Source organism: Chelonoidis abingdonii, chromosome 16 (genome assembly GCF_003597395.2).
Source record: "Chelonoidis abingdonii isolate Lonesome George chromosome 16, CheloAbing_2.0, whole genome shotgun sequence".
In the NCBI taxonomy this organism is placed as follows: Eukaryota; Metazoa; Chordata; order Testudines; family Testudinidae; genus Chelonoidis; species Chelonoidis abingdonii.
Window position 1 is genome coordinate 27,339,695 of NC_133784.1, and position 10,054 is coordinate 27,349,748.

At 43.3% G+C, this 10,054-nt stretch overlaps 1 protein-coding gene across 2 annotated transcripts in view; it reads left to right on the forward strand.

The window, feature by feature from the left end:
- The window catches only part of IPPK (inositol-pentakisphosphate 2-kinase), a 100,636-nt gene that overhangs the window by 42,037 nt on the left and 48,545 nt on the right, over positions 1 to 10,054 (forward strand). The window lies entirely within an intron of this gene.

Genomic DNA, 10,054 nt, shown 5'->3' on the forward strand with positions numbered 1-10,054 from the left:
GACTTGTTACTGTTCACCCATTTTGTTAAGAAACTCTCCACTTCTATCCCATATTAATGCCCACTTTTATAATGGAGTCCGTTCTAGAGCCTATGCAATAAAGTTTTGGAGCCCCCTGGGAAAAACATTGTGTTGATTTGTTAATTTGGTGCTGCTCTTAGCAGTACAGATTCAATAGTAGACACTCTGACAAGGAACTGTTGAGGGTTTTTTCAGTATATGATACTTTAAAAAGCCCTAAGGAAGTGGGGTGGTGCTATCAGTCAATTATAAATAGCTTCTACCCTGGCCTAGAGTTGAACAATTTAGTGGTAACCCACTACGTCAGCTACAAAACCAAATATTAATCTGACATGCCTTACAGTATCTTCAAGAGCTCATTCTTTTCTTTTAGGGCTTTTCTACAAGAACACTTAGTTATCTGGCACTGTCCTGCCATGCACTGTGCACATGGGGACTTAATACTTTTTAGTGGGCTTTGATCTACCATGCTTTGAAACTGGGCAGATAAATGCTCAGTATCGGATTTTTAGTGTGTGTCAGCAAGGTCCACCAGATACTTACTGTGCAGTGGAGTACATTTACTTCCCGGCTAGTCATGACCTACGTGTTCTTGTAAACAAGCACTAAGTCTTCTCTCACTTAAGGAAACTAATGAGAAGATGGATTATAAGCTTTTCAAGGCAAAGACTGAGTCCTTTTATGTGTTTATATACAGCCTCTTTCACATTGGGGTACCAAACATGACTAGGGCCTCTGGATGCTACCACAACAAAAAATAATTGTAATTGCCTTTCTTGACCAGCAGTTCTGTTCCTATTGCTTGCTTCAGAATTCTTCTCTCATTAATGCTTCTTGAGTCATTGGAGGCTGTTGCTCAAATATCTCAGATACTTTATTCTCAAGGTTAGAAATACTTTGAGAGTGCCCCTTGCAAGATTACACTAGATATTATGTTAGGCCTTGGGTTTTTTTTGCTATCATCACTAAAGACCTGCTGACAGCTTACGAAAAAATTGTCAAAAAACTTCCTTTGTACACAGTGCTGTTAATATGTCAGTTTTCTTCACCTTCCTTCTAATTCATAAAATCAGAATCTTTATTTAGTTCAGCCACTCTTGCTCTTCACTCCTCACTTGAAATCATAACTACCTTGAGTTTTATACATCACACTAAGCCCTGCTTGCATTACAGGTACAGCTCTACCCTACTGTAACGCGACCTGACATAACACGGGTTTGCATATAGCGCGGTAGCAGTGGGGCTCGGACAGTGCTTTAAAGGGTCTGGGCTTCCCACAGCAGCTGGAGCCCCAGACCCTTTAAAGCGTCGCTGGAGCCATGCCACTGCTACTCCAGGGCTGCAGCAGCAGGGCTCTGCCTGTGATTTAAAGGGCCTGGGGCTCCCCGTGGCCAGAGCCCCGGGCTCTTTAAATCACCGCTGCAGCCCTTCCACCACTACTCTGATATAACGGTGTTTCATCTATAATGCGTTAGGGATTTTTGACTCCCCACAACTGCGTTCTATCAGGGTAGAGGTGTACAATAATTTTGTTATTCATCTGGCCTGGTTCTAGCAAATGCAGTTGAGCTCTGTCTACATAGCAACAAATGAGTTAAGCTAAAGAATAAGCTTTAGTAATAGATAAACATGTAAGCAACAAAGAATTTTTTAAATGAATTGATTTAAAAAAACAAACCAAATCCTAATGTACACTTTATATACTGCAGACAGTGGATGGATCTCTTTGTCGCAATTCTGGGATAACTGTACCTCTGACCCCTTCTTGGCCTCCTTGAGGGCACCCTTACTCAGGTCTCAGGCCTCTAGCTTTCACCTCTTCAAGGCAGCAGAGAATCCTTTGGCACCTTATAGACTAACAGATGTTTTGGAGCATGAGCTTTCGTGGGTGAATCGCTTCATTGGATGCATGGGTATTCACCCACGAAAGCTCATGCTCCAAAACGTCTGTATTAAGTCTGTAAGGTGCCATAGGATTCTTTGCTGCTTTTACAGATCCAGACTAACACGGCTACCCCTCTGATACTCTTCAAGGCAGGAACTCATGTCCTTCTCCCTCCAGGCTGGGGATTTAGGCTGCAATTCCCTTGCAATTCATTGTGATTATCACAGCTGGGGTGACTTTAGTCTAGTGCCTGCAGTTCTGTGCTCTCTCAGGGGCTATGGCTGTATTTACCAGTAGTCAGCCTTCACAAAGCAAAATATAATATTTAGTACAAAAGCATTACAGAAAAAACATAAAATAATAAATGGTGTACATGCTGTGACACATGGCAGTATCCTGCAATATCCTTGGGGGGGGGAAAGCCGCATTGAATTAGGTTTCAGAGTAGCAGCTGTGTTAGTCTGTATCCGCAAAAAGAACAGGAGTACTTGTGGCACCTTAGAGACTAACGAATTTATTTCAGCATGAGCTTTCGTGAGCTACAGCTCACTTCTTCGGATGCATAGAATGCGGTCTGTGCATCCGAAGAAGTGAGCTGTAGCTCACGAAAGCTCATGCTGAAATAAATTCGTTAGTCTCTAAGGTGCCACAAGTATTCCAGTTCTTTTTACTGATTTAGGTTTATGTATCTTTGAAGTCCATTGTATTAAAAGTAAAGGTTATGCATTATTGTGGGCTGGGATTGTATGTAATCTCTCTACTGGGGAAATAGGATGTGAATCCCGGGAAGTGTTATGAACTTCAGAGGACTGTATTGAACAATGTACGAGACAAGAATGGACTTTTGGGACAGACAGAGTTAAGTGGTTTGCTCTGGGAATTTCTAGGGGCAAATTCCTCACCTCTGGTTATGCTAAAACCCAGCCTTTTGAAGGAATGCCCTGAGGAGAGAACCATTGTCTGGTGATTACTTGCTCTTAGGTTCTCAAGGTCAAAGGCTCAAGCCGTATAAAGAAAAGACTAACCCAGTATTGGGAGTGTTATGGACTAAAGCTGTAACAAACTTGTAACCACAGAAAAACCCCTTGTTGGAGTTGGGGAGAGATCTCTAGAAAGCTTGTTTGTATGTGTGTAGGTTTTTATTCTTTTTAATGTTTTTCTCAGTACTAGTTTAAGAATAAATGTCCTCGCTTATAAAGCGCTGTGAGAACTTGTAGCTACTGGCAGTTACAGCTGTTCATGGCTTTTGCAGAGAAAGCAAAGCACAGCTGCTTGGCCCATTTAGGCAGTGTGGCTTGAGGAGACTATCACAATGCAGGCAGGTAGCTGTGCATCCTGGGAAAATCCCTGGTCAGGAGGGAGACAGATGCAGATCTCTGCCCAAGAGAGATGAATCCCGAGGAACCTAAAATGAGTGCCTTTGGTGGAATTACATGCTAAGCGTACCAGGTGTTGCCCAGCATCTGCATGGGATACTGGTAGGTCTCTGTTCCTAGTTCCAGAGTTGGTCACCCTAAGTCAGCTCAGGCTGACTCTTCATGCAGTTCCTAGTTATTTGTTTACTGGTCCTCCTTCAAAATCAGTATATGCCGTTTCCCCCAGGGGATAGTATGTCTACAGAATTGTTCACCTGTCCAGGGATTTGCATTAGTTACCTCCAAGTGATTCCAGATTCTGCTGGGGAAACACCTAGTGAGCCAGGAACAAAAACATACCTTGATGCAAAAATCTGATTATTTTATGTACCCATAGCGACTGGCACATCTCAGTATAATAGTCTTGAACGTTTCCATGCTTCTGAGGTCTCACATCTGTCACATCTCCCCTGCTGGAAGATAAAGAAGTGAACCCCATGAATCCTTGGCAAGTAACAATACAAGGTGAGAGGGGAAACCGAGTCATGTATATTTTTTCATAAAAATACATCAAAGTTTACCAGTTTTTCACATTGCTTAACTACACTGCTTCCTAAGAATCAGAGGCTCTACTTAAGATGTGCCATGCTATTGATATAATAAATAGTAGGCAACAACTGACGCTGATATAGGTCTAGTTATATGTGTCTAGTAGTTCCATAATCTCTGATATCTGGCTAGCTCTGAAAAGCATATACTCTTATGTTAAAACAAACAGAGCAAAATTATCTTCTACCGTGATTAGGACCTGGCCTGCTTAGTACTGGAAACTCCAAAAGCTATTTTTTCTAAAGAATGTAGTGGAAAGTTGTGCAGAAATTAGATTTTCAAAATTTTCTAATGACTGAAGTGAGCATGAAGCTGTGCATCATGTTTGCTTGTGGCCCCTGTGAACAAACGTTCTGTTTCTAATTACTGGAAAGAGCTAAGTCTTTGTCCCCATTGGTCTTATAAAGTTGTAGGCTCCGTTTTGTACATTACTGTCTTGTATCTAAGGCATCAAAAGTTAAACTGATTTTCCTGCTCTCTTTTTTCATACAAGTACCCTTCACTAAATTCCACTTGATTATCAATATGTTTTCAGTTGTTTGATCTGTTTTTAGGTACAGAATACTTTAAAAGGTAAAATTTATTTCACTTCCCTGATTCAAAGTGGCTAGTTTGTTCCTTCCCCACTCCTTGGAGAAGTATAATGGGATAGTTTAGTTGACCTTGGTATACTTTTCAGCCATTATATTGTGGTTATATGCCTTCTGTATTATTCAGAGAAAAACATCAGGTCTTGCAGTCTCAACGGACCTCCCTAGTGACACTCCTCTTCTTTTTGGTTTACCATGGGGGATGGCATCTCAATCTCTTGTGGGGGGCATGGGGGATGAGATGGTTCTGGATCCAGACATTTGTACTGGTGCACCAACATTGAATGAAGTGAAGTGTGCCATCTCTAAACTGTAAAACAGATGTGCAGCCAGTACTGATGGCATCCCCTCAGAGCTGCTAAAATGTGCTACTGATCCTGTAGCAGAATAACTTCTCCACCTCGGACGAAAGATGGCTAGAACTGGAACCCCACCTACCATCTGGAAGGCTGGTATTGTGATCTCATTCTACAAGGGCAAGGGACTGTGCAGTGAATGTAAGAGCTGCAGGCAGATCACCTTGCTTTCCATTCCAGGGAAGGTGTTTGCGCATGTTTTGCTGGCACACCTGGAGCCTTTGCTACATGGGAAGTGTTGTCCCCAACAGTCAGGCTGTACGAGGAACAGGTCCGCATTAGACGCCATTTTGGCCCTTCGCTTGTTTTCGGAGATGCATTGCAAGTTCAGGAAGCCCCTGCATGTAGTATATGTTGATCTTAAGGCTGCATTTGATACAATAGACCATGTCACGTTATGGAAGGCTTTAAAGGGCATAGGTATCCTTACCCCTCTGCTGGACTTGATTAGAGAGCTGCATAATGGAACCAGTGCCCGTGTTTGTCGGGGGAACTGGATGTCAGTGCCTTTTAAATCAGTATCTGATGTTAGGCAGGGTTGCGTTTTGGCCCCTTCACTCTTTTTTGTCGGACAATGAATTTCATAATGCAGCGTTCCGTCAGGTCCACAATCACTGAGATCAGTGATCTCTCAGGGTATGTCTGCACTACAGGATTATTCCGATTTTACAGAAATTGATTTTTGGAAACAGATTGTATAAAGTCGAGTGCACGCGGCCAAACTAAGCACATTAATTCGGCGGTGTGCATCCATGTACTGAGGCTAGCGTCGACTTCCAGAGTGTTGCACTGTGGGTAGCTACTCCATAGCTATTCCATAGCTCCCGCAGTCTCATTGGAATTCTGGGTTGAGTTCCCAATGCCTGATGGGGCCAAAAATTTGTCGCGGGTGGTTATGGGTAAATGTTGTCAGTTAATTCTCCCTCTGTGAAAGCAGTGACAGACAATCATTTTGTGCCCTTTTTCCTGGATTAGCACAGCAACCATAGAGCCCGTTCAGCCTTTTTTCACTGTCTCCGTATGTCTACTGGATGCTGCTGACAGACGCGGTACTGCAGTGCTACACAGCAGCATCCCCTTGCCTTTTGCAAGTCAGCGAAGACGGTTACCAGTCATACTGTAGCGTCTGCTGCTGTCATGGGTGCTCCTGGCCCACCTTGGTGAGGTCGGTCGGAGGCGCCTGGACAAAAATGAGAGTGACTCCCCAGGTCATTCTCTTCTCTAAGTTTTGTCTAATGAAGAGTCAGTCCTGCCTAGAATATCAGGCAAGCCTACTAAAGAACCAGAGAGGCAAACGGTCGCTCCGGGTCAGAGCCCCAGACATCCCGCAGAAATGATGAGCTCCATGACATTCAAGGGGGTGCCCCTGGAACAACCCCACCTATTGTTTCCCTCCTCTCCCACCCCTCCTGGGCTACCGTGGCAGTTATTCCCCCATTTGTGTGATGAAGTAATAAAGAATGCATGAATTTGAAACAACACTGACTTTATTGTCTCTGCAAGCAGAGATCAAAGTGAGGAGGGGAGGGCAGTTGACTTACAGCGAAGTAGAGTGAACCACCATTCTGCACTTGCTCAGCCTATAGCTGAAAATGGGAATCTGTGACAAGCACTAGGATAGGAGCACAGACAGGACTCTCCGTTTGTGTGTGGGCCTTTGGTTGACACTGGTAAAATACAAAATGTCCCAGGGTATGTATGTTGGGGGACAGTTCTAAATGGCAGCCTAATTTTTTTATTTGCAGCAAAATGTAGAGGTCTAAGTATCTGATTGTGAGCCCTGATAGCAAGAGATAGGCTGGGGTAGGTGCGACCGTGCGGGGCTGCTGACTGGGAGGGCAGCCTGAGGCGGAAGCCTCCAGCTGCCATGATATTCCAGGCAGGACTGAATCTCCATTACACAAAACTTAAAGAAGAGAATGACCTGGAGTCATTCCCGTTTTTGCCCAGGTGCCTCCGACCGACCTCACCGAGGCTAGCCAGGAGCACCCCATGGGACGACGCTGACAGGTACCAGTCATACTGCACCGTCTGCTGTCGGCCAGGCAAGGCAAGGGGTTGCTGCTGTGTAGGTAATGACATAGACCCTGAACCACCCCGTGACAGTGTTTTTGACCCTTCAGCCATTGGGAACTCAGCCCAGAACTCAAATAGTTTTCGGTGAGTGTGGGAACTGTGGGATAACTACAGTTGTCAGTTGCCCCTCCCTCTGTGAGCGTCCATTTGATTCTTTGGCTTTCTGGTACACTTGTCTCAGCTCCTTAAGTTTCACGCAGCACTGTGTTTGAGTCCCTGTTGTGGCCTCTGTCCGTCATGGCCTAAGAGATTTTTTCAAATGTTTGGCATTTTGGCTTTTGGAACGGAGTTCTGGTAGAACAGATTCATCTCCCCGTACAGAGATCAGATTCACTATCTCCTGTGCGGTCCAGGCTGGGAGCTCTTGTTTAATTCTGGGACTGCATGGTCACCTGTGCTGATCAGCGCTTCACACTGGGCAAACAGGAAATAAAATTCAAAAGTGCGCGGGGCTTCTCCTGTGTACCTGGCCAGTGCATCCAAGTTCAGATTGCTGTCCAGAGCGATCACAATGGTGCACTGTGGGATAGCTCCCGGAGGCCAATAGCATTGAATTGCAACCACAATTACCCTAATTTGAAATGGAAATGTCGATTTCAGCGCTACTCTCCTTGTTGGAGAGGAGTACAGAAATCTATTTTAAGAGTCCTTTATGTTGACAAAAATGGCTTCGTTATGTGGACGGGTGCAGGGTTAATTCGATTTAACACTGCTAAATTTGAGATAAACTCGTAGTGTAGACCAGGCCTCACTCACAGTCCTTGACTACACTGATGACATTGTTCTTTTAGTACAGAGCCTTGACAGGTTTCATGAGGCACTCCAGCATATGGAGGGGGAGTTAGGGAAGAATGGTCTCCATGTTTCGTGATCAAAGACAAAACTTCAAAATCTAGGACACAGGTCTATCTGTGATTACAATCGCTTTGAACAACAAAACCGTCAAATCAGTTTCCAGCTTTTGCTATCTGGGATTTATACTTACCAGCTTCTCCAGTTCTCGCATGGAGATTCTCCATCGGATTGGCATTGCAACATCTGTAATGGGCCATTTACAACGGATATGGAATCAACATCATCATAGTATGACAACCAAGTTCAAGATTTATTCGAGCTGTACCCTTCCCATACTGTTGTACGGGTGCGAAACATGGACACTATGCCACACATACTGGACAAAGCTGGAGGTTTTCCACACAAAATGTCGTCGTCGTATATTGGGCATAAAGTGGAATGACTTCATCTGTAATGTGGATATTTATGGTTGTTTAAGTTTACAGATTACTGGGGCCATTGTCCACAGGCAGCACCTTTATGTGCTTTTTGGACACGTTGCAAGGATGCTGCAAGATGTTTCAGTGAACGCCATTCTCTGGGTAGCTTGTAACATTCAGGATAAAATTCCACCAAACGAGGGATGGCGGCGGCCCAGAGGCAGATCTCCTGTTTCACTGGTTCATCAGGTCTGTTCCGATGTTGGACTTTCAGGCTGTCAAGCTTTCGTGGTTGAACAGGAACGTACCAAATGGCAAATGATCACTATGGCCGACTGTTTGGCTAAGCGTAGAAGAAGAATGCTATCCCAATTTATCACACAATACTCAATACGCTGCTTTGTTTCTAATCTATGAGGGTAATTTGCATAATACAAATAGCCCTGGAGCTGATGGTAATATGCAGATATTAAAACAAACCAACAAAAAAAACCCTATTGGATTATGTGAAGACTGGCCAAATAGCCAAGAAGAAGCTCATTTTTTAATCTTTATATTGAGTGACTCTCCTGTTGGAGGCATTCAGCACTCAACCTTACAAGTATTACACTTAAAGAAAAAACCTAAAAGGTCTCCTCTTAAAATTGCTGACGTTGTCCTACTAATTACTTAAATGGAAAACTAACTTGGTCTTTCATTTTCTACCCTTTTTCCATTGTTTGTTTTTGGTTAGTCAGACAATACTCTTGTCAGCAGCTTCCTTTTATTGGTTCTTTTATATTCAAGCCTGCAGTGTTGGCAGAAAGTTTATTTGCTGCTTTAAAATTCACCTGGAGACTATATGCTGCTTTTACCTCACCCCTTCTCCTCTGCACACCCAGAACAGTCCTACTTCTTAACACACCCCACACTTATTTCAGACTACTGCTTATACGAAATGAATTACATTATATCCTTCTCCATATCTGGTTTTGTAAGGGAAGGTTTTTTCCCCTAAAGTTAGTAGAATGATTTAATTCTTAAATTAGTGGACATCGGAAATAACTAACTTTGTCATGGGTAGGTCATTGACTTGATTTTGTCAAGCTTAGTAAAATGTAAGCTGAAACCTACTCTCTGTAGTTTGAGAGAGTAAACCCCTCACACAGAATCTGTTGGAGTTGTTTATAGTTTGGCATGTTTGTAACTTCCATTTCCAGTTCTGTGATGGCCAGTTCAGCAATCCTAACAACCATCAGTTAAAAGTAAAGCTTACTCCACTGTCCCTTGTTGAAAAACTTGCATATTATCTGGGAGTTTTTTGAAAGAGAATGCTAAGGCTGTGGTGTTACTATGAGCCAAAGTGACAGCGTGGAAAATCACAAAAGACTAGGAAACAACTTGGTTACCCTTATTTTTAAATTACTGTGCAAGTTCATCAATCCATAGATTACAAGACCTGTGAGTAGAGGTGGGAACGATTATGTTCATATAGTCTAATTTCTTGTATAACACAGACCATAGGACTTCCCTGAATTAATTCCTGCTTGCCCAATAGCTGTGGATGAACTAGAGAATATCTTTCAGAAAAAAATCCCAAATCTTAATTTAAAAAAGGCCAGTACTGGAGAATCCACCATAATTTTTGGCAAGTTGTTTCAATGATTAATTACTCTCCCTGTGGAAAATTTGTGCTTTATTTATCATTTGAGTTTGTCTTCCAGGCATTGGGTCTTAGTCTAACTCTGGTAGGTTGAAGAGCCTACTATCAAACTTTGGGTACGTCTACACTGCACGATTATGTCGAATTAGCTTAAACCGATATTACAAAACAGATCTAATAAAATCGGTTTAGCGCGTCCACAGTGGGATCACAAAATCGATTGTTTGCGTCCATGGTCCAAAGCTACCATCGATTTCAGGAGCGGTGCACTGTGGGTAGCTGTTCCTCAGCTATCCCATAGTTCCC